A 26,360-nucleotide genomic window follows, 5' to 3' on the forward strand; every position below is an offset into this window, starting at 1 on the left:
TTAAATATATAACGTTTGAAATCAGACTGACTTCATCATTCAGTTAACTGAATCAGACATTGCAAAATAACTTATTGTGGGATTACTTTCCTAACACTTAATAGAAACTGTTAGAAAACTCCTTAGTTAATGGTTTCATTGGCGTATTTTATCTGTGATATCACATGCACTCACTTATGCCCTGTCTTATAGAATAAGTACTTGTTAAAGAAAAATTTACCTAATCCACGAAGTTGAGAATAAAAAATATTCTTATAATTTATGCTAATTTACCAATTCAGAAGTCTCTGATTAACACAACAGGGGCATGCTGATTTTAATATGTCTTATTCCAAAAACTAGTTATTATTTGATACATACTCAGCTGTAATGAAATTTTCTAAATGACTTCTTAAAGCTTCTCAGGAGAGAAATTAATTTGGGAAATCTCCACAGTGAAATTTCCTGGGCTTTGAAAAATGCTTCATAAAGAATAGTGTCCCCTGCCCACCCTCCCCTTCACCACCAGTTATTGATACTCTGTGTAGTGAAAAGACTCTAGAATGACTTGCAAGAATTATTTTCTCTTCCTTGTATGATCCCTTCTCCTTCACTATAGGCAGAACGTGTAATTTGTTTCTGAACAATAGAATATGACAAGGTTGGGATGTCATTCCCTTGATTTGGTTACATTTCATAAGATGCGGTCTTAGAAGGAGATACTCTCCTATTGACTTTGAACAAGCAAGCTGTTGTGAGGTGAAGTACCTACGGAGAGGGCCACACAGCAGGGAACCAAGGGAGTTTGGAGCATTTGTCATATATCCACAAGGATATACATTCTACCGACAACCTCTTGAGTTTGGAAGAGAACTCTGAGCTCCAGAATAGAACCTACCCGAGCTGACACCTGATGGCAGCCTTGGGAGACCCTAAACAGAGGACCCAGTTAAGCTGTGTCTAGACTCCTGGCCCATAGAAACTGTGAGACATATGTTATTTCAAGCTGCTAAAATTGGGGTAATTTGTTTTATAGCAATCGAAATCTAGTAAGTCTAATGCCGCTTGTCTCATGTAGTATTGTTTGTTATAGAAGAGGGTGGTAAAACCCGCTATTCAATGAAATGACTAAATTGGAACAACTGTATAACAGACATCATCAAAAGACACTAATTGCAATAGTACAACTACTTCAAGTGTTAGAAATAAAATAAGCTCATGTAACCAGCCTCCAGAAGAAGAAATAGAACATTATCAGCACCCCAGATTCTCCCCATGTTCCCTTCTAGTTACTATTTTCCATGTCCCTGCAAGTGCAACCACTGTAGTGTAGTTACTTCCAATATCAAAGATTGATTTCACCTATTTTTGAGCTTATGGAAATGGAAGCAATCTGTATGCACACAACATGGCAGCTTACTTTTATAAAGCCAGTAGAGAGACTCTCTCCAGTCTACTGTGAGTCTTACATAAGGTAACAACCAAGGATACTACTATCTCAGAACTTTTGCCAAATAATGTAACTTAATCAAGACTGACTCTACTGCCCGGCTGGTGTGGCTCAGTGGACTGAGCATTGTCTCATGGACTGGATTCCCAGCCAGGGCACGTGCCCAGCCTGCGGGCTTGATCCCCAGCAGGGGGAGTGCAGGAGGCAGCCAATTGATGTTTGTCTCTCACATCAATGTTTCTGTCTCTCCCTTCCTCTTTCTCTAAAAGATCAATAAAAACATATATTTTTTTTAAAAAAAAAAGACTGACTATGCTATTATATTCATAGGACCTGCCCAAATTAAGGGGAGGTGACAATACTGGGCATGTACACCAAGCACAAGAATCTTGGAGATGTGAGAATTTGGCCTACCACAAGAAAAGTACCATTGTTTTACTTGTTGTCTAAATGTATTTAATGACTGGTGAAATATAAGACATCTAGAGCCTCAATCTATTGCAATATGTTGTTTTAGTTGAAATATATGAAGAAAATCTGACCTCACGGTTGAAAAAAGTAGGATTATTTTCAACACCTTTTCTTAATATTGCAACCACCACTAGTTTCTTAAAGGTTAGTGGCAACATGTAACAGAAACTATATCAAAGAACTTGGTGTACTCTGTGACATTAAAATTCTTGCTCTTTGAGTGGATCTCTTACCCAAGCATGCTATTACCACGCATGATGCTTACATTTTTTGCAACAAATAGATGCTTCCCTTGAAGTGACAAGTTTACTTTGTTTATTTTCAAGAAAATGTCTGCCAAAGGTCTCAAGTGCACAGAAAATACAGAAGTAGACACGCGTTTCTTATTTTCACTCTGTAATACTTCTTTTTAAAATCAGTAAAAAGGATCAAATTAATGGTTCAGTTTTAGTTTTGAATTAACTACTTATCACATATTATTCTGCTCTACCTCTGCCTAGAAATATGAGAAATGCAATTTATAAAATGACATGTAGAAATAGTTATTTGTAGATAGGATTTCTTTTTCATGTGTGACATTTGTTATTTGTTCTATTGTACTTGTTTTGCTGCAAAATGTATATTTCTTACTCCTTTAGAAAAACACATGGTCAAGGTTATTGGCCAAAAGTAACATTTTCACTTACTTTAAGATTTAATTAAATTGTATTTAGCTTTTATATTATGTTAGAAATATTCAAAATGAGTTATATCTATAAAATTCTATAAATCCTGAGTCTAAAATTCAAGTTCATGTCTTAAGCTATAGAAGCCTAATGAGCCATATGTTGGCCACCATTCTCTCTGTACTTATGTGGTAATTTCCTGGTTAATATTAATTAATGACATGTCACTGTTCATTTAAAATGAATGATGAAAATGAGTATTCAACCCTGGTATTGAAAGCACTCAGCAGCTTGGCACCAGATCTCTGTGTCAGGAGGCAGTGCCAGGCTCATGATGACTCTGTGTTATTTCCACTTTCTGCTACAGTAAACTGAAATCAAATGATGTTTGTTTTTAGGTAGAGTAGGCCTCTAAAGGCATGATGGATGATTTAACTTCCTTTCGTGGCTTCTGTTTGATTTATTTATAAATGGCGTTGGGTGGTAAATTAGGTAAACTGCATAGCCTCAGAGCAGCTAAGGAGGACTTCCTAACAAAGGAGTCAGAAATGCAGACCACCCTGGTCATCACTTGCTCTCACCTTTCCCGTCTTGCTGCATTTTCATGCTTCGGGGATTTTGTTTAGTCAAGGTCAGGGTTCTCAGAAGAGAGTTTCCATAAAAGTTCCTAATGTCTATTTCCCCTACAGTTACTGTTTTAGTAGCAATTGAAGTAACTATGCAGATAATTTGCCAATTTGAAAAATATTGTGTGTATTTATATACTGTGTGTGTGTGTGTGGTAAATGGTAAATTTTTAGAAGCCATAGTAATTGATTTAGTTTGGGTCACAGACAACCAAATTTATCAAATTTAACTTTTTATCTCTACAGCTAATATTCTATTTTTAAACTGCCTATAACAGGCACATAACAGCTCAATAAACAAAAATAAAAACAAACAAACAAAAAAGAAATAATTTGTCTAAATTTCCCTAAAGATCCTTACCACAGCCTTTGTCAAAAAATAAGTTGAATTTATTCATAATCTTTCTGGCAATAGAGAATGCTGTTAAGAACAGAGTTTCAATAATGCCTAAAAAGGAGGTTACAGAAGCATTTATATACACCCAAACCATTTCTTGCCTTTTCACCAAGTTCTATTTCTGTGAACGTTCAGTTACAAAGTCTAGTTCTTAGGAAAGGCCTCAAGTTTGTTTTTATGGAGATAGAAATTGCCAGTGCTAGGTAATAGGGAGTTTTGAAACTATGTAAGAGAGTGTAAAACTTTGGCTGTCTGATTTAGTGTTGTGTTTGCCATCTAGTGGTTGAAAACATTCACGAAACCAACTGATTCTATAGATGGGAGTGGAATCATTAATAAATAATAGCCAAGTATTGGATGAAAGATGATAAGAATAGGGCCAGTTAGACAGCAACAGTAAAGGAGTTACAAGTATCTTAGTCATCTAGAATCTTAAACCATTGGAGATATTATAGCTAGGAAAATAAACAAGTAATATAGCTAGAAAAACAAACAAGATCATGTAGCTTAAAACATGATTGTCTGTGTTTCTGGCCCTTCTAACAGTGTCCAATGGGATTTGAATAGACTGTTGGTATAAGATGTCATCTACTTGATCCAAAATCCTGGTGGAGGATGTGATTGATGTCATCTGCATTTGGAGGCTATTTGGAGACATTGTCTTGAGGTCACCCAAGGGTTTGTATTGCCAAACGGAATTGAACTTTATAGATTTTGAAATGTAGACCCAAGTATCAACTCATTGAAACTTGGTTTTGCGTGAGTCAACATTCTTGATAATATTCTTTCCAACAAGGTTCAAGGGCAGTCTTGATATGTTAACATTTTCAAAATACCAAACATTCAGGTTGAGAGTTGTTCAATGGCTGAGAGGAGAGATAGTGTAAAAAGGCAGTCTCAACTTCTTGATGATAAGATACTATACACAATATACTGAGTTAGCTTCTTATAATATATACCTAAGTCAGCTTAGAAAAGATTCGAGGCTGCCTGGCCAGTGTGGCTCAGTGGTTAAGCATCGACCCATGCACCAGGAGGTCATCGGTTTGATTCTTGGTCAGGGCACATACCCAGGTTGTGGGCCAAATCCCCAGTGTGGGGCATGTAGGAGACGGCCAATTGATGTTCTCTCTCATGAATCTTTCTCTCTCTTCCTCTCCCTTCCTCTCTCTCTAAAATCAATAAAAAAGAAAAAAAGAAAAAGATTTGAGGCCAAGATATGTGGAGATATGTCCAAGTTGCTTTATAAACAGGTACATGCTTAATAGAAGATATATAACATACATGTTTATCAATATTTCCTATATATTAAAACATATTAAGACTATAAAATTTAAATATGTTCTTTTTATACATCTAATGTGTATAAATTTTATAAAAATATATTCATGTTTGGCTTTTTTATTTTTTAATGTTTGTTTTTGTCAGAGTAAATAATGTATATAACTTACAAAATCAAGTAGCTAACTTAACAAAAAGTCAAGAAGATATTTTTCTATTTGGTAGATATTTTTCAATTTTGCATTCTCCATATATGAATGGGTTTTTAAATTTATCTTATATCAATTTATGATTATCATTTCACAGAGCCCTTTGTTGTTATTTCAATGTTTCCTGCTTATAACAATTTATTTTTTTCATGTATATTCCCCTTTCTCTCTGAGGCTATAAGTTATAGTTTCACCAAGGATTTGTTTTCCTCTCCTATTTGCTTGGTTGGTGTACCACTCAGGTTTTCTGAAATTGCAATATCGTAGCAAACAGTCCCCAAATTGCAGGGGTTTTTACCAGTACAGTTTATAACTCACTCACTTTACATGACACTTGCAAATCGGCTGTGGCTTCTCTCCTGTTTCTGTCATTTTGGGATCCAGAGGGAAGGAGATGACCTTATGTGCTTTGTCATTTTCTTGGCAGAGGGGAAAGAGCCAAGGTAGAACTGTGTGACTGCTCTCACAACCTTTGGTCACGTGTGGCTCATCTCATATACACACGTCCCACTGGGACAAAGCACATCAACGGGGTCGGGAAGGAAACCCCTCCCACAGAGAGGAGCAGCAGGGAGAACTTTCTCAAGCTTGGTTCATGTTTCAGGGTGAGGCTCTGCAAGAACTTACTGCGTTTTCTGTTTTGAAAAGAAACTTGTTCATTGGCATGCCTCACAGGGTTGATGACAAGAAGCTCTGGTGCTTTCGTTGGGAAATCCCCAAATAATAGAATAGTATCTGCAAGTCTTTCTGTCAGGCCTTTTCCTCTCTCCTGCCTGTGACGGTATAAACCCGTCTACCGACATTCTGGGAAAGATACAGGAACGGGGAAGGGGGCATCATTGTTCAGTGTGCAAACCGTTACCTAATCTGCCTGCTTTCGGATGTCGTCCACTGCCACGCTCAGCTCTGCCTCATAGCCTCGGCTCTTCTTCACCGCAGAGGGCGCACCTCCCATCTGCTAGTGTCGGGTGGCCGCGGGCTGGGGAGGGGCAAGCTGCTCATTAAACGGGCTATTCGTAATGTTTCTGCTAATTCCCTATTACATCCTGCACCTCACACATTCTGCAATGAAAATCGGCTTGTCTCCCAGTGTCTCTCCTCCACTCTTGCAAACAGCACTCAGCTTTCATTCAGCTCTGATAATAGATTCTCTAAACCTGCCACTCTCACTAGATTTTATAATATATTGGTATAATGGTATATATAACCCTTCCTTTAAACCTCTCTCTCTTATAGTACATGACAAATATCTCTAATTATGATGAGATATTCAGAAAAGCTAGTCCTAGTTCTATAATGACTCTGGAGGTGCTTTTATGAAATCTTATACTAATGTATATATATTCTTTTCCCTCTTATTTACCTGTATTTTATTATAAGATGACATGTTGTGGATAACATATTTTGTTATAAGTTATCTATTTTCTCCTAAATATTTGATTCTTGAGATTGGAACTCTTAATTTTTTTGAAAATCAAATAACCCCATGTCTGCCTACATCTTGACATGATTGACGTCATTAAACTTGAATGCTACTGAGTTTCTCTCTGGGGGCTGGTGGCACTGAGATACTAAAGTCGTATATGAAAAATCACTGTGATGACAGTGAAGAAGAGAAGATTGCTTTTTAGTGTGGACCACAATCAAGTTGATACCTGTCACAGTTAGGTAGGATATCATTATTCCAACAGTGACATATGGAAAGGGAATTCTGATTGGGGCAGAGAAGCCATGCAGGATCACATGCATAGAATAACAGAGATCTGAAGAGTCTAATGCTTCGTTAAGAAAGGCACACAGCTTACATTTGTAAAGTGCATTGAAGATAAGGGAAGCCTTATGCAATCCATTGATAAAGTGTGTATGAGAAATGAGCTTTAGCAAATAGAATGACTAAGGACGCCTGCAAGTAGAAATAAGAATCCTGAAATTAGGAAACAATTACTCTTAGAGCAAATACTAGAACAGCAGTGGATCTAAAAATGTAGTTCTGTATACTCTGGAAGAATAAGAATCTAGAGTGAATAAATATTCTTGCTAAAAGGCCCCCTTAGTTCCTTACTGAGGAGGAACTAGAAGTATGTGTAAACACACACATAGACATGCACACATACATCACAGGTCAATGTAGATCCATTGTGGTTGCATATACTTCTATGTGTTCTTTATAATGTTATTCATAATAATTTCCAGATTTTACTTAGTCATTCTCAGCAAATCCTTTTGCTGTCCTCCTAAATCCCCAGTTAAAATCACCCCCTTTAGGCATCGTCATTCTTGAGTAATCTATGTTGCTATTACTTCACAGATGTTTTTCTGAATGAAATATACATTATCCTGGTGCAAAAGAAATAACTCTGAAAAAAGTCATAAGTGGCAGTCAGGCTTCTGGACTTAGAGCCCTTATCTCTGCCAAGATTTCAGAATTGGGGTCATTTACTTCACACTTGTCAGCTCACCTGGGACAAACTCCATCTGAGAGAAATTCATCTGTCTTCTGGGAAAATTGAAACTCTACCTGAGGAAGCTGAGGAGCATGAGTTTTATGAATGATCTGAGAATGGTTTTGTTGTTTTCAGGTAAGTTCAGATATATTTTACCAATGCAGTGCAAAAACATAATGAAACTGGCATTTGTTTATTTGGTCTCCTAATGCAGACAACGTGCACATGCATAACTTCTGAGAGTTGTAGGACGATTACAGTTTCTAATCCATGACACTTTATTTTGTGGGTGCCGGCTGCTTTGGCATATAAAAGAATATACAACAAGTCCCCTTTCTGCCGAAATCTTAGCTGATAGCATTAAAACTTGAGTTACAGAAGTCCAGTAATTAAGGTTGTCTGCCTGCATGCTTTGGCCAAAAAAAAAAATGCAGGAGCAGGGGTTAGCAGTGAAGAGTGAGTTTATTAGAACTGTCCAATCCAGAGAGGGGAGAGCTTGCTCTCTGAAAGACCTGACTCTCCAGTGGTGTGTAGGTTACAGATTATATAGACAAAAGACACCATAAGTTAGGGGTTCCAGGTCATGCCAGGAGCTGATTGGTCAGAGGTGAAATAAGGGTAATAAATTATTTCTTCAGGTCCTGAGGACAACTCCGAGGTCCACTCCAGCTTCCAGAACTGGAGTCACGAAGAGGTAGTCAAGGGAGTTGTCCAGCCTTAGGGCTCAGGGGCTGAAATGTAACTTAGATTCAGATGGTATCCTTAACATGAGGGGCTTAAACCTTTTGGCCACCAGTCGGAACCGGGTTATAGTCTTCTGCTGCCTCAGGGCTCAGGGATCATCAAGGTAGAGACTAGGTCAAGTCAGTGACGTGTACTGAGAAAGAGAAGAAGAAAAATAATAATTGTTTTAAAACTACAGTTTAAATCAAATCAGAATAACGGGGCCCCTGTTTTATTTGCAAGCATTGACAAAACAATTTTATCAACATTGTAAAATCATTCAGGTAATAAATAGTATCCAGAAATGGCTTCTATGGGGGGAGGGGGAGGGGGGAACAATTGCAACTACATAGTTTACTGATTGCTTTTTAACTGGGTACCTCGAGAGACCTAATACTATGTGTCATTTTGAAATACTGTAGCCACCATTCAGGAAAAAAAAAATACACATGTATTCTCTCTCTCTCCTTCCTACTCTAACTGAAAATAAATAGAAAAATACACTGTGTCAGCTCATGGAAGACATTTGCATTTCAATTAACACTGGCTAGAGGCCTGGCTGGTTTGGCTCAGCAGCTAGAGTGTCAGCCCATGGACCAAAGAGTTGTGGGTTCAATTCTGGTCAAGGGCACATGCCTTGGTTGCCCTGGTTGGAATGGTGTGGGAGGCAACCAACAGATGTGTCTCTCTCACATCAATGTCCCTCTCTCTTTCTCTCCCTTTCTCTTCCTCCCTCCCACTCTATCTGAAGATAAATGGAAAAATACCCTCAAGTGAAGATTAAAAAAAAACACTGGCTAGAGACAAGGGTATTTTGTAATCTTTCCATGAAAAACTTCTTGTTAGAAGTACATTCCAGGGGCTCACATTTGTTCACATTCATTTCTCAAGTTTATGCTACTCTGTGCCAGAACCTTCTGCAGTATTCCAAGCTTATCCTTCTCATTTGCATGTTGGTGTGCTTCTACCTGCAGGCCTTTTCTTGTTCTTGCCCTTCCAACTTTAAAAACGCATTTTTCAGGAAACTTTTCTAATTGGTCTCATCTGATCATTTCTGGGGCCAAATTTAGTCAGATACATAATTAATACATTGTTCATTTGTATTCTTGGATATGCTGCTTTGTAATGATTTTTCAGTTGTTTGTTATTTATATGGGTAACTACTTATTTCAGTATTGGAACTTGTTTTACACCTTCAGCTCAATAATATGATGTGGAATGAATTCTAGTAGCTGAACTAAAATGAGAAGGAGTAGGTAAAATAAGATGAGATGAGATAACACAAGATAGCACAGCATAATATAACAACATAAAATAAAATAAAACATGCCTAGAATTCCATTGTGAAATTTTAGTGTTTAGATTTACACATAACTTTTGAGTCTCATTGCTTTAACATTCGGGATCTGAAGTATGAGACTCCTATATTGATCTATATTCGGATCACATAAATGGTAGTATCAAAAAATAGTTGTTTTTTTTCCCCAAACAAAAGTATCTCAGCTATCTATTTTCTAGAAAATAGATAGACAATAGATGACAAAACAGAATAGAATCCTTCTATAAACAGAACAATAAAAAATACAAAAGACATTAATTTCAAAGACTTAGGCTGTCCAACATGAACAGGAATGAAAACATATGCTGCCCTACTTAATAACCATGTACTTACAAATAGACATCGTTACATATGCTACCTTCAGCATGAGGTCCTGTGAGAAGAAGCTCATTGCAGATGATCATTAGTAAGAGCCTAAAGGAAACAGAAATTCTATAGAAGAACCTTCAGGAGAAAAATTGATTTCTTTTTTAGCTCAAGAACGAAGAAAGTGTAAAGCAGGGTATCCAGTATAATAAAACACTTTTCTACTTGCTACACTTGGGGTCCTCCAAGATAATATCACCTATTTGTTTGCAGCTTCATAACATTGCTGTAAATATATAGTCAGAAGACTATAAAAACTAATAATATTACCAGTAGCTTACAATTGTTAAGCATTTATATATGACTTGTACTGCAGTATTTTTATACACATCATTTTCTTTCATACACACAATAGTTCTTTTAAGTTTGACTTTTATTATGCCTATTTTACAGATCATTAAATAAATTGCCCAAATCATCAAGCTAAGAAGCATTAGAGCTTAGAATCATATCCTTTTCATCTGATCTAAACCCAATGGTTTTTAACCATTGTGCAATATTGCTTTGTAGTTTTATTAACTGTTTAAGATGTCACTTTAACCTATGGGTTACAAGGGAGTTTTAGGAAGTTTTGAAGGACACAATTCATAGAATAAGTTCAAATTACTTTCGAAGAAATTTCTATGCTACCTTAACAGGTAGGTAATTGCAACTGAGAAAGGCATAAAAAGAATTTATTCAAGATACGATTTTTGATAGCTAAGTTTGGACTTCACTGTTTCTCTGAATAGCTAAAATGGGCTACATTCTTATAAAACATATTATGTATAAATATATTGAATGTATCAGTAGATATGTGTGCAGGTGAACATGTGTGTTTGGGTCACAGCTGCATTGAGCTTTGTGATTGCTAAGCAATTTAGTGTCTCTTTGCAAGATTTTAATGCTAGAATAAAATAAAGTAAATGTAATGACTACATGATTCTTGCTGTGATTAAAAAATAATTATATTCCTTAGTGAACAACATGGCCTAACATTAATTGGATGACTGCATTTTGCTCTGTATTACTGCCTTTTCTTAGATTACGACTAGCTTAAAACAAGTTAATAAGAACATCCTGGGGTGAATGGTGCAAGAAGTACACAGTGATTCAGCTGCATGATTGTCACCAGTGTCAGTGGGAGTTGTATATTTAAATCCTTGGTGACAACTTCAAAATAAATGTTCCATCTGTTGGAATATTGGACATAGGATTGGATATATTTATACTCGTTTATTTAGCAAATGCATTTCCATATTGTATTGTCCATATAAACTAAAGATTAGACCTGAAGCAGAGTAGAGAATGGGTTCTGAAAAGAGTCTTCTTGGGTTTGTACTCAGGTTCCAATTCATTAACTGTAACACTGGCTAAATGAGTGCATATCTCTGTGGCCCAGATTCTTTCATTAAATGGAGAAAATAACAATATCTGTCTCATAAGGCAGTTGTTAAGTATTATATTTTAAACTATTAAAATACTTATAGTGTTTACCATAAAGCCTATAAGTACTAGCTATTATTCTTATATAATGATTATTGCTGTTGTATTACTATGTCCTGAGAAAGTTGGAACAGAAAAATATGACAGATATATTTATAAAATAAAATTTACAATCACCTTTGATGTAAGCCATTGCATTAACAATAATTCATTATACAATGGTTATGATCTAAGTTATTCTTTTGAAAATTATCCCAATAACAGAAATAAATGCACACATTATAGGCTAAATACTGTGCAAAACATTTTACATGAACAATTTAATATGTTCATAACAACTTGTTCTAGTCTGGATGGGCTGTAATAACAGAATACTATATACAGGATAGTTTGTAAACAACAGAAAAATTTTTTTCTCTTACTTTTGGAGTCTGGAAAGTCCAAGATCAAGGAGCCAGTAGATTTGTGTCTGGTGAGAGGCCTCTCTTGGGTTCACAGATGACTATTTTCTCTGCGTCCCCACATAGTGGAAAGGATAAAGGAGGTCTCTTATAGGGGCATCGAGTTCATTCACAAGGGCTCCGTCCTCATGACTTAATCCCCACAAAGTCCTTACCTATTTATATTACCACATTGAGGGTTGGGGGGAATACAAACATTTAGCCCATAACACAACTCTAAAAAGAAACTACTATTAATATTTCTTTTTCATGAAGAAGCTGAAAATCTGATTTAGAAAACTTTGGTAACTTTCTACAAATCTTATAGCTGTGCATGTAGGAAGCTGACTTGTATCCGCGGCCCAGATACCAATATCCAAGTTTGTAACCAGTTTTTTGACTAAGACGTCATCTTCTCTCTTCTTCAAAGGATACATTTTCACTATAAATATTATCTTTACATCCTTTTCACTAAAGCATAGATTATAAATTTCAGATGGAATTTTTCTAATAAATTTAATTCTTTAATATTTGGACCAAGAACACAGATTGGGATGGAGTTACATTGTTTCTATCAACTACATATACCTCTCCCCCAATAGTCTCTAGAATTTGAGCTTTCTCAAAATCTAATAATAATCTATAGGCATTTACTAGCAGGAATGGGTGATTATCCATCTCTCTGGTACAACAGTTCCTTAAGTAGAAATCAGCAACTTAATGGGAACTGACACATGAAAAACATGTAAATTTTGTAATATAGAAGTTTCAGGAAGTTTTTTCTTTTTCTTGCTGATATTTTGAAACCAAGTTCACAGAATTCCCTGGTCAAGACTTGAAGCAATCTTTTTGTTTGTTTAATTGTAAATAATCTCTGCTTGGTTGTTTCCTCCTCTTCATTTTTACTAGTAAAGCACAGTTCACTTACTATGGGTGCTAAATCTTCCGTTGCATCTGCTGTGACCAAAAAGACCACAATGATTTTTTCCTAGTAATTTTCCCATAAAGATAAATTAGGAAATCAAAAAGAATATCACAGATTTTCTTGGTTCTGAAATATCCTTTAGCTCTTAGCAGCAGCCAATGTGGGGTGGGCAAACCGGAAGAGGAAAATAAACCTGCGCGGATTCTGCTCTATTTTCATTTTCAGTGTCATGGGGGAAGAGAATTCCTTTCTGAGCTGTGAGTTTTTTCCTTTCCTTTCTTTCTCTCACTTCTTAGTTAATAAGCAAGCTGGTGGACTTTTGTTGGTTCCAAACCAAAACAGAGTTGACAACAAAAAGCCCTGATAAGTTCGGAGCCTGTGCCTCTTTCGTTGATCAGAAACCCTTTACTTCGAAAATAATAAGTGCTCCAATAATCTGATGCAGAAAATACTTAATGGAAAATTGTGTTTTCATCTAATGATCTAATTCATTTCACAGAGAGGTGTGGGCTTAACATAGGAACTTTTCTTTTGTTTATGACATCTTCACACCTACACATATTTAGAGGCCCTTGGAGGGTTTAGGAGCAGCTGATTGTTTCTGAAATTAGCTCAGTACAGACACAGAGCAGTGCCTGAGAATAACACGTGTTTAAAAAGCGAAAATTCCAAAGGGTAAAGGCTGCTTTATAAATAAAATCTCTATAATATGTTTTAGTGCATTTTAACTTTTGTATTTATTAATTCATTTGTGAAATTCAGCTGATAGTTCAATTAGAGTTTATATTTTTAAATCTTGAATTTTAACAAAGTCTTGTTAGTCTTGGTTGAAGATAAGTCATGAAATTAATTGGTTTGGGAAAGGGTTTCTAATTTTGAAATATATATACACGTATACACTTTAAAAAGAAAATATTTTCTTTTAACACAAACAGAATTATGACAACACATATTTGTTTCACATTTTATCAGTGCGAAATCTGATGCCACTTTCTGGGTTCTCAACAGGAACAGGACACAACTGAGCACATGAAAAGTTTTATAGTCATGTGAGTTGTTTCTAATTTACTTTGTAAAAATAATGTCTACAAGTCTAGAGTGGTTTTCATTCCTAGACATATTCAAGAAGAAGCATGTATTCCACCTGTATCTCACATTTCTGTGCTATTTTAAATATTACCATTTAGTTGGAAATTTATAATATTTTAATACAATGATTTGTATTACCTGAGGGGGAAAGATATGGATGGTGAAGTACTTCTCTGGTGCAAATTACCAGCAGCTCACATAAAATTAGCCTCTGTTCTTTTCTGTCACCAAAGAAATAGCTCATTGAATATTACAGATCATCATGTGCTTTAAATGAGTGTCCTTGTATGGTATATGTTAGTTATAGATCGTTGTCCCTAAATTACTTGATGAAAATCATAAGAATTTTTTTTAATCCTCACCCAAGGACATTTTTTTTTTTTTTTTTGCATTCATCTTCAGATAGAGTGGGAGGGAGAGAAGGAGGAAGAGAGAGAGAAACATCAATGTGAGAGAGACACATCGAGTGGTTGCCACCCACACGACCCCAACTGAGGCCGAGGACAAACTGCAACCGAGGTATGTGCCCTGAGCAGGAACCAAACCCGGGTCTCTCTGGACCGCAGGCTGATGCTCTAACCACTGAGAAAAACTGGCCAGGGCCACACAAATTTTTTTTATGGAAAGATAGTCACTCCACTTGATGTTCCACTGATCAATATTTACTTCTACTACCAGTTCATATGTGTGAAAATAATTCTTCAAAATTTATTGCTGAGTCTTTCAAATAGGTCACTCCATGCTCAGAGGACCTCTTTCCTTAGGTCAGACCAACTGTTTTAAGCTGACACTGTATTTAGCAACTATTTACTCTTTGGAAGAAGAGAACTTTGAGAAAGTTGTACTGCCCACTGGAGTCATACTGACAAGTTGTTGTTGTGAACAGTTACGTTTATATAAAATGCTTTTAACATGGTTTTAATTATGCAGCAATTAAGAGTAACACTTAGGGATCTGGAGATATTTCCTTATCTTTCTACCCTACCCCTCTGTCAGTGGGAAGTTGAAATTGTGCCTTCAACAACTTCTTTGTCTCACTTTATTTTTGGTTTGTTAGTTTCCTGAAAGTATGAAATGAAATCTATAAATGGTCGCTGTGACAGTTTTCTTGAAGAATTGAAGAAACCCCGTAGTAATGCAATAAATGTTGGTGCTTTGCTCCTGTATTGTCATGTATTATTATCTCAACTGACTTGAGGTCCACTGATATATGCTTCTTGGTTTGCTACATCTGATGTGATCTGGCAGTGTAGCAAGGGGAGAAAAGCAAACAAACTCATGAAACTAAATTCAATTAGTCTAATACATTCAGTCTTATAAATTCAGGCTCTTTGGGTATTTGGCTCTTCTGAATTATACACTCTTACAGAGTTCTGTCTCTTCCCTGTTTCTCTCCAAGGTGGTGTGTGTTAGGGAGACCTTTGTGCACCACAGAAAGCAGTACACAGCCCTATACTTATATCTGCAAGACTGTGTTTGGTTTTCTGGCTTCTCTGATCTCTGCCGTGATGGCTTTACCTGGAGGCTGTGTGTTCTGCTAGCATCCTATGACTGTTGTGGGGAGCTCCTGCCTGGAGGTATTTCTCAGATTGGTCAGGTGTCCTTCCTGCTGACTTGGCTTCTACCTCAGTCTCTTCTGAGGTCTGGCTCTAATATCTCTTTATTTGTAATTTGCTCCCTAACCTTGGGCCTTTTCTGTAGTCCTCAGATCAATGGTCAGTTGTATTTCATTGCAGTTGTCTCCTCTCACATAAGCCTATCAATATGTTTTGTGCGAAATGGGAGCCTAGGAAAACTAGGGGAGGGGATGTCAGGACTTCATCTCCCCAAACCTGGGTTGTTTTGGTCATGTACCTTGAAATGACTTTCTTTATAGTTCCAAGTGGAAAACAGCACAAAGACCCTGTGACCCGTCCCGCAGGTCGAGCAACGAGGACTCTAGAGGGGGAGTGAGGATGAGGAGGGACAAGAGACACGAGAAATGGAGACAAGACAGGATTCTGATCAAGTCTCTTTTATTCAGGGGTAATTCACACAATATATAGGGCAAGAAGCGCCTGTTGCCAAGCACCAGGCTTGCCCGAAGCAATTCTAGGAAATACTACAAAAGGTCAGTAAAGCCTGGCTGATGAGTAAATGGTTACTTAAAGAAATGCAAAATACAGAGATAAAGAAATGCAGAACGCAGAGATATTCTGCCTTGGGGCAGGTGATGGCAGAGCAGATTATAACAAAATTGACCGCCATGCAAAATGTCTCCCACAACCCTGTAGTCGATGCTTTCTCCTCAACCTACCTAGCATGGTCACTTCCCCATGATTTCGTTGCAGATAAAGGTGCCTTCTACCTATTTCTCATCAACTTCCATTTCTTCATTCCACAGTCATCAAGGAAAGAGGGATTGGGCTTTACCCTTCCTCTCTCTGTCTGCTCAGAAAAGTTGCTCATGTCATAAGGTGGCATCTTGCCATTCCTGATTCAATAATGGCAGATGGGCATAGGTATTTAAAAAAGATTTTACCTGTTATACTTGAATTAGGCTTTGGATACAAAATGTGGTACATCTGCTCTGTTAATGACTCATTTAAGAGATCACCTTCCTTTTCTGGTTCTTGCTAACAAAACGAAAATGATGTTTTAGCTCTTTCTAAGCTCTTCTTAAAAATGTTGGAAACTACAAGAGTTTGTTATAGCTGAGTGACCCACCCACACTGTGTGGTTATTGCAGTATTAATTTAGCTTTTCCTTTAGGCTGTATGGGACTGATGTACAGCATAGGCACAAATGTGACTGAGCCATGTGAGTTTCAGAGTCTACATCTTGACTTTCCTTTCCTCCTGGTGTCCATCATGAGCAAAAGGCCCCAAACTTAACCACAGCCCTAGCGAGGTATAAAGAACACTTGGACACAATGATACAAATCTTAGCTCTTAGACGTTCACTGGCCTCAAATGAAGATGCTTAGGGTCTGCAGCAGTGACATTCCATCAGTAAATCAGGGTCTTGAGCTATTGGAACCTCTGCCCAATCCATTGATTCCTCCCCCCTCCCTCCAAAACCTGCTGCGGTCAGTCCTGACTTCCTATGGGACTTTGGGAAGCAGGGATTGGGGCACTTTTCTCACATTTGTGGGGTAAAATTTGGGGATTGCAGTCTCCATGGAGAGGTTGACTGACAGTCTTCCCCATGTTCTTCACACAGATCGCAAGGCTAGGATTCCTACCACCTCTCTCTCCTTCTGCCAAAATGGGACTTGGGGAAAACAAACTTTCAGTTTTCCTTCCATGAAAAATCTCTCCGTGGATGATCTGACGGTGTGAAATTCAGAGCTGAGAGGAGACTGGCTCCCTGTGGTGCCTCATTATCAGAGGAAAGCACAGCAGCTTGTTGAAACTAAAGGGCTCCCACTACCTGTCCCCATGGAAGCTGATGAATTGGACACCATTACTGAGTTGCTGGAGTGGAGGAAGAATTAGTGCAGAAGTTGAGGGAACACAGTACACCCAAGGACAAGACTGCTTCAACAGTAGGCTTATGTACTGATGCATCAGGGCTGATGAACATTAAACACACGGGTGCTTCTTGGGAACAAAGAAAGCATCTCATCTCTGATCAGCTACCTACTAAAAGACCTGGACAAGTTTCTTGGTGACTAGATGGTTGGGACTGTGCTTTAGGGAAAGGAATCAGGAGTTGGGCATGTACAGCCAGTACCACACTCGTTGTGAAGATTCAGTGCCAGCACTAAGCCCCAGACTGAATGGTGCAGTGGGACAGTGTTAGTGTGGCCCTGGGCTCCTTTGACCTGTCTCTCAGCACTTTCTTCCCCATGAAGTGGCAGGACATTTTGAGGAGTGGCTGTCTGGTGCTGGACTGGCATTATCTGCTAAATGGCATGCAGAGGAAACCTGGGGTGTGTGTATCTTGTGTAAAACAAGAGGACACCTATAACCATTGTCTAGGACTAGTGTAACCAAGTATCACACACACTGGGTGGCTGGAAACAACTGAAATTTATTCTCTCAGATTCCTAGGGACTAGAAGTCTATGATCAAGATGTCAGCAGGGCTATACTCTTTTTGAAGTTGCTAAGAAAAACTCCTTCCTTGTCTCTTCCTTGGCATTCCTTGACTTCTAGAGGCTTCACTCCAATCCTTCCCTCTGTTGTCAAATAGCCTTCTTCCTTGTGTGTCTCTGTGTCTCCACACGGCTTCTTATGAGGATAGTAAGAGCAGTCATTGGATTTAAGGCCCACCCCAATCCAGTGTGACCTCATGTTAACTAATCACATCTACTAAAACCTTTATGATCACATTCTTACATTCTGGTCGGACATGAATTTGGGGTGGGACATGATTCAACCCAGTACAACCTCCATCTCCCAATACAGCCAATTATTTGATAATAATAAAAAAAAAATCTTTTAGAAAAGTCTCTTCTCTCTCCTCTAAAATTAGATTCTAACTTGTTACCAAAGATAAATGTACAACCCACGTGCCCAGCAGTGTATGGCCTCCTTATCCTTTTTGTTTCTTAGTGGCTCCTTTTATACCCACACTACTCATTGTCTCAATTCCTTCTAGTCACTGCTCAGATTTCTCCTTTCTATGAGACTTTCCTTGATCTTCCAGAATGAAATAGAAACCCCTTACTATCCATCCCCCTTCTTCCTTTTTTCTCCATAGTTCTAATCACCATCTGACATATTGTGTTATTGTGTTTTCATTTTTTTAATAAAATTCTTCTCCCCTACTCTAGGTGGAAGTTTCATAAACAGACTTTTTATTTTATTTTGTATCCTTAACATCTAAAGCAGTGACTGGCGCATAGAAATTCAATACATCTGTTGAAGGCATTTGTATGTTGGGAAAAAGATACATGACCTGCTGGGAGGCATGCTCTCCAATACCCGAATGAGGTCTACTTAGAAGAGAAGAGAATGCAAATAACATGTGACTGGAAACAGGCAAGGTGAGATGAGCTACGAGGGTGGAGAGCGAGGGAGGGTCTCAGTGGCAGTGAATTCATTATTTTGTCTTTAAAGGCTGCTTCTAGCATCTTATTTTCTTCTTGGCACGCTTGCCAATAAACTGTTGTTTTGGTTTGGAATTAGGTTTCTGAAACTTTTAGTTGTGGCCAATACACCATCCCCACTTGAAAGTAAAGCCATCATTTCACCCACATGGAGTCTCATTTACGATGCTGGACAAACCATCAGCAACTTTGTGCTCTATGGCTACCTATGCAAGACATAGACAAGAGGGACGCTCCAAAATAATAGAGAAATAATGTTGAAAGTCTCGCCACATCGTAGATCCATCCCCAGAAACCTAAGGAATTTGCCTTCAAAATGATCTTCTATCCTCCCTGGTACCCAGGAAACTCAGAGAGACTACTGAGGGTTTGGCCCTCCTCAAATTTTGTGTCTATGGGAAGCACCAGGGACAGCAACAGCTTGAATGTGACCAGCACACTTTCCCAGGCAGTTTGGGGAGAAAAAAAGGGCAGCTCAGCTGAAGCATGAAATACACAATGAACAAAGCTGCAAAACCCCTTTTCCAATGTCGCACAATGCTGAGAAGCACATGGCTCTGAGTTGTTTTCTTTCCCACCAGAGGTGAAGCCCCCCACCGATCCTGTGTGTCTAATGCCCTGAAGGTCACGGCACTGCCTGGATAGAGTTCCTTCCTTCTGCCTTTGTGCCCTGAGATTTTCACAGAACTTTTTATCTTTTAAAGATTTCTCTGAGGCAAATAAATGTTACTTGAACCAAATTAGGGAAATGTTCATAAGCCATGCAGAGAAAAATAAAATCAGTGGGAGCAGAACATGAAGCATTGCAGACACTGACTTCGTGATGCTACGAGTGATATAAACATAAAATCCTTGTTGTGATAGTACTTTCAGGCTGTTTTGAACAAATATTTTTGGATAACAGAAGACAATACTAAAATTAAAGGGTCATTTTCAGAGTAGTGCTCATTGGGATCACTTTCTATTAGACTGTGTTTGCTACCCAAGGGGCTGATTGCACCAATATAGGAGTCAAGAAGGAAATGCACATGTAGTTATAGTTATTGGGGCCAGGGGAAAGCAAACAGGGCCTCCCTGCAATGCCATCTTTAGTGTCTTGGAAAGAATGTAGAAAGTCCATTATCATTTCTTCAAAAGTAATTTTAAAATGCAAATACAGGTGCTAACAGATTCTTGTCTCCATAAGATTGTCAATTTTCTTGCCCCACACTCATTTATTTTTCATAAAGAATGAAATATGGGCAGAGGTTTTTTTGTTGACAGTACCCGCAACTAACTCGGTCTCAGCTCTGACCTAAATTCTTCACGCTTAGAAGCAGCGAAGTAGAAAATAATGAGGGCCAAGTTATTTCTGAAATGTAAAACCCCAAATCGCCAAAATTTACTTAAGTTCCTTGAAGGCAGAGAGTTCAGAGCTTTTTTCTTTCTTTTTTAAAAAATACATAATTCTTTTATTATTCTGTAAAAGGTAACAAAATATCTAGAGCAAAACTTCCCGTTTCTAAAGCTAATATTGCAAACCAATCTTATCGCTTATATATACATACTAGACTCTGTAGCTAACCATTAATTAGGTGTGTAAGTCTAACAATGTAGTCCTCTAATTGTTAAAAAAGTAAAAACAAACAAACAAACAAACAGAAAAACAAGAGTAGTTTATCCAAGAGTGGAGTGTCCTGCTGTGTTGTTTATCCTGAATGACCAAGGATTTTGTCCACCAGAGGAGGAAAATCACAGTGTGTGTATCTGTGTGTAAGAGTGTTTTAGACCTAGTTTTCAAAATAATATTCACCCCTCAAAAGCTTAACTACACAAAGATGCATCCTTCATAGAAATCAATCAATTTGGGCTCATTTCAAATATAGAAAAAAGTGTGGCACAGAATGGAAGCCAGGATGAGGTTTTCTTTAATTATCCTGAATCTCATCTCACACATGCCAGCATGGAGTTAATTGTTACCCAGACTCTACAGGCATCTCTTTCCTTAACTCAGCCAACCCTGCTCCAAGCAGGACAGGAAGTGATTCGATAGCAACAACAACAACAACAATAATAAATCAGGCCTGTTTGACACTATGATACAAATGGGAAGGACAAACCAGGGAAGCTTCCAGTGGTCCCGGCCCCATAATACTCCCACTGAAATAGCTACTCTCTTCTTTAAAGGAACTGGAGTAGAGGAAGGGTTCTAGATTTCGACAACTACAAATTCGAGTTCAGTCTACAGTGACCTGGGCGGAGCCCGGATCCAGGCCGCGCCTGCCCAGCCCCTGCGGGGCCGTCACACGGCCTCGAACTCGCCCACGTGCCGGGTTGCCCCAGCGTCTTGCGCTTGTCCGGGCCTTGCCTCATGCTCTCATTGCGAATGATGTGGTTGTGGGTCCTCGTGTTCTCGTCTGTGGCCTGGGAGCACGCCTGGACGGAGTGGCCCGCTGCTGCTGCACGTGCAGGTTGTCCTGGGCCGCGGTGGTCCGCGTCTTCTCCCGGCGGCGGTCCGATCGCCCGGGCTGGACAGCGGGCGGCGGCCCTGCGCTCGGCACTGCTCCCGAGGTTCCCAGGGGCGTGCAGCCCACCGGCTCCTTCACAGGGGACGGCGGCGGTGGGGCTGTCATCCCTAGTTGCAGCTCCTCCTTGGTCTTCGCCAGGTCATCCTGGGCTCCCTTGGGGACCTCGTCCTCCACGCACCTGCGCGCCTCCTCCAGCAGCGCGATCTTGGCGGTGCACCTGCGAGCTCGGCAGCCCGCTGCCCGCTCTTCGGATCCAGCGCCCCAGCTCCCCGGATCCAGCGCCCCAGCTCCCCGCTGGCCGTGCAGCGAGGCTCGGGCCGGCCTCCAGGTTCTCAGCCGCCTCCTGGGCGCTTCCTCTCCTCCAGCTGCAGGGTCCTCTAACTCTGGTCCGAGAGCTCTTTCCCGCCTTCTGCCTGCTTGGTTTTCTGTCCATAGTCCTGGAACTTGAGCGTCAGCTCCTCCTTCTCCTGGTTTTTCTTTCTCCATGGCTTCTGGCTTCTCTCTTCTGCTGGGTTTTCCACCTGCCGCCGCTCCAGCTGCTTCGGGTGCTTCTCCTCCGGGCCTGGGCCTTCGCCTGCTGCACCTCGATGGTGTCGGGCTTCCTGCGGCGCAGGTGCAGCTCGCGGTTCCCCTGCAGACCTGCCGGGCCGCTTGTTGATGCGCAGGGCGGGTGGGGAGGGTGGGCATAGATCACCGAGTCAGTGCCTTCTCATCGTGGGCTTAATGACACACTTTTGGTCACTGAAAGAGACATTCCTGATTTCACTCCACAGGAAGCCAATCTTTGGGGTCAACTTATTGTCTTTCTCATAAGTATTTAGTCCAAGGGCATCTACTCCACGCCAAAGGTCTGTTCCTTATTTTTTATCTCAAAATAAAAATGATTCTGTACATTTGCAGGTCTTGGGCAATCTTCAGATACTCCAACATAGCACGAACTTTGATCACCAGTGGTTCTGACATGCCACACCTGGATCCCGTCCTTTCACGGGTCCCTGGTGAGCTCGTGCTGGCCCACGACTCTCTGGGGGATCAGCTGCTCAGGCTGAGGTACCCGGACTTTTGCATATTGTCTTACAGTCTCCAAACTTGGCTGGCACCGTGTAGGGGCCCAAAAGTACCTTGGTCTCAGGAGGGCAGTAAATCTCATTGCTCAGAATGTCTTCCTTGCCTTGGAGGAAGAAAAGCTTCTGCATGATGTCCTGGATGAGCTTCTTAGACACATCTTCAGGCTAGGACTTGGTTCTGAACTTAAACTGGAGAGGATTCTCCTTTCTGACCTCCTGGGCCGACACCTTATCAAGTGCCAACCAGGTAGGAAATCTTTTGTTATCTACACACTGGAGACCCAAGTACCACGCTTGCCGCAGGCTGATAATCTTAACCACTTGATCAGAAAGCTGTTTTCCTGTTGGATTTGAGTGGATGGCGAACTCCAGCTCTGCCTCTTTGGTGGTCACTCGGCCATTGATTTGCTTTGGTATTTTCGTTCCTGTTGAGTTTTCCTCCATCCTCTGGAAACATAAGCTGCCAGCAGCGGCCGAGAGGGCTCTCGGGAACCGCAGCACCTGCAGAGGATCCCTGCGCCTGGTGCCCGAGGCCCGCGTTCCGGAGCTTTTCTGTTAACTATTCCCTAACAGTGATGGTGCTTAGTCCTTTCGTTTATTCTGCTTTAACATGAAACCCACGCCATTCCCAATGACCCCTAATTTAATGTGCATGTTCCAAATGTATTTTAGTTTTCACTTTCAGTCTATTTTCAAGAAGCCAACTGTATAATGTGCACATTTTCTCTCTGGGGTTAATTTGGAATTGCTAAAACATGGAATGCTGTAAGGTCTTTCAATAGAGCTCAAATGTCTAACTTAATTCCCCTGAGCTGCTTATTTTAAAAATGCTGGGAATATTTATTTATGTAAATAATATTGACATTTATAAACAAAATTTTCCATTGGAGCAGGACAGAGGAATTTGATAGTTTGCATAATGAATTTATATTTACATTGAACTAGTAATGCCTAATTTTTGTAAGCACTGCTATGATCTTATAGATTGTAAAACTATTTTATAACTATAGTTCTTACATCATGCTTAATGTAGTCATTTGTTCAGTGTCAAAGACTGCTCTCTAAGAAGGTGAACTCAATACTTGACTTTTACTCATATATATATATACACACATGCATATATAATATTCATCTATTCTAAATAATGTTGCATTAGTACTTAGCCTATTTCAGATAAATCATCAAGGAAGGGGTGTACAAGAAGCTGGTGCAGTTTGAATTTAGGTGCCTAAGTCCTCTTTTCTATGTTCAGTCACTACCCTCTTCTCACCCTACTGCACCTCTGCCCCAACCAACACACACCTCGGGGTCCCCAGTTTTTTTTTGTGTATTTTCTGCTTTATCACTTCCATTTATTTCTCCTCATTCAATCTTATCTTCTGTGAAATAATACGCGTCTTAATGTATATAGAGTGCATGTCAGCATTTGCCAAACTCTGTCATGAGTTTGAAATGTTAAGCAGACATGTTCTGGAAACATCATAGTGCAACCCCCAAAATGTTTGGGGAGGATGCATTCTAAATCCTCCCCTTGAAATTGCAAAATGCAAGTTGTCATGTGAAAGTTTTTGATAGTGAAAGAAACGTCTTTAATTTTATTTTACAGTTAAGCAAGCCAACTCATTTGCTAAAAGGAAGACCAATCTGGCCATATCTATTACTATCCCTAAATAGATATCTCTCTTTCTCTCTCTCTCTCTCTTTTTTTTTTTTTTTTTTGTATGTGCCCCTGGCAAGAACCAAACCTGGGACTCTCCGGTCTACAGGCCAATGCTCCAACTGCTGAGCCAAATTGGCCAGGGCTAGATATATCTCTTAATAGCAGCTTAAGATGGGCTAACTTTTGTCAAGAAGGAAAGATAAATTATATCTCTGAAATCTCAGCATATAGCTAGCTTTCTAAGTCTCTCTAAGTAAAGCTGACATAGATTCACGCTAAGGTCAGAGATGTTTCCTCTCATGGATGTGTGTGCATCGAAGACAGGCAACTCTGTCTTTAGAGACATAATAGGGGCAGATCATAAAACAACAGCAACAACATAACCCCCCAAACAAGCAAAAAAAAAACCCAAACTTATAAGGAGTTCAAGATTTAAACTATCCATATTGGGGAGCCACCAGAAGCTTTTAAAGGAGAAAGTTCATGAAAATCTCCATGCTGTCAAAGATCACTGAGGTGGCAAGGTGGAGGTGGAGTGGGAAGGCAGTGCGACCCAGACAGCCGGTTTTAATTTTAAGGTGTTATAGTGATCCAGGGGAAATGTCGAGGTCCTGAGCTGGGATCACAACAATAAAGAGGAACAGAAAAACACATTCAAGGAAAATTTGACACAAGAAAAAAAGAGGAAAGTAATGTACCATGATGACTCAATTTTGTAGTGTGGGTTGACAACGGTCATGTAGTTAACTTACATGGAGAATAAAGAAGAAACAGTAGGAGGAAGGGAGGGCAGGGTATGAGTTTGATTTTGGTTCTATGTGAGTAATGAGAACAAGCCATTTTAAGTGGAGCCATACTTGCTGGAGTTGCCCAGGGGCGAAGCGGGCCGTGAGACATTTTCTCCAGGCTCTCGCGGTGCCCACGCATTGCCGGCGGGCCCCACGCCTCTGTCTCTTTTCTTGTTGACTGACTAGTGACCACGCTGACATTTGCCATGGTTTTGCCTCGCAGTGTACTGTCTACCTGTCAAAATGTTCTTTCAATCACTGTGAGTGAAAGGCAAGGACAAAATGATTTAAGGGGGGAAAAACACTGGCAAAAATACTACCACAACTTTAGTCCATAAATAAAAATAATAAGGCTTTGGTGCAATCAAAAGTTATGTCTTTGAAAATGGGTTTGATTTTTAAGGTTAAAATTATCAAAGGGAAAATGCGTAATTCTCTCTAAACCAGATGATGTTCATAAGACATTTAAGTGTCAACTTACGTGATGTCACCCCAAGACAGAGACAGAGAGTAAACACAAGTCAACTCTGTGTAGCTGGAGTATGTAGCCTCCTATTTGGTGTAACATGAAGAAGGAATGGAAGGTCTTTGAAATACGTATACTTTTTAAAAAAAATTAATTTATTTTTTATTAATTAATTGTTGTTACAGATGTTTCTCCTTCCCCCCCCCATTCCTCCCTTCCCCGCCCTCCCCGCCCTGTCCCCAGTTTGTTGTCCATGTCCACTGTTCATGCATCCTTCTAACTTGCTCCAGTAGCAAAATCATCTATCCTACCTTTGTGTGGATGGTGTCAGGAGTAAAATTGCTCCTAGTAAGACACAAATGAAATGGGCTTTGTACCAAGGACTCTGTGACTTTGAATAAGTCAATTAGTTTATGAAGTTCATTAACTTCATCTTAAAATGACAGAATAATAGCTGCTTTGATTTTATTATAATGCTATTACGAGTGTCAACTGATATTATATGTATTTTATAGTCCATAAAAGGATAAACCTATGTCTAGGATTAATATTTTGAATGGAAGCAAAGTTGTCCATTAGATATGAAATGTGACATTGTAAAGACATAATACCACTATTCAAATTATTTTTTAAAAATTAGCTGATAAGGCCAATGAATAATTTATACAAAGAAGTGGGTTAAAACTATTTAGGCAGGGGTCTAACAAGAACGTGTGACTTCTGGGAAGAAGAAAAGCATTTTCAGAGTGAGAACAGATACATAGTATAAAAGGGCAGTCACTAAGTCAGGATTTTTATACATTTTGTACAGAGCTAATTCTGTTGAAATTAATATGCATTCAAAATCTGATATTTGAATTCTGAACAATAACTAGATGAATGTATTTAATAGTAAGGATGAAGAACTTGGGACTAGACATTGAGATAGTATCATAGGAAAATCAAGGGCATTTTTCAAGTAATTTTCAGACCATCTCCCCATCATTGTTCCCTTCCACCCTCAAGATAT

General features: G+C 39.4%; 1 pseudogene; it reads right to left on the minus strand.

Annotated features, from left to right (window-relative positions):
- Positions 1-21,065: 21,065 nt before the first annotated feature.
- Positions 21,066-22,881, minus strand: LOC118625006 (annotated as a pseudogene).
- Between the last annotated feature and the right edge of the window lie 3,479 nt (positions 22,882-26,360).

This window comes from Molossus molossus, unplaced genomic scaffold (assembly GCF_014108415.1).
Source record: "Molossus molossus isolate mMolMol1 unplaced genomic scaffold, mMolMol1.p scaffold_m16_p_11, whole genome shotgun sequence".
Taxonomy (NCBI): domain Eukaryota; kingdom Metazoa; phylum Chordata; class Mammalia; order Chiroptera; family Molossidae; genus Molossus; species Molossus molossus.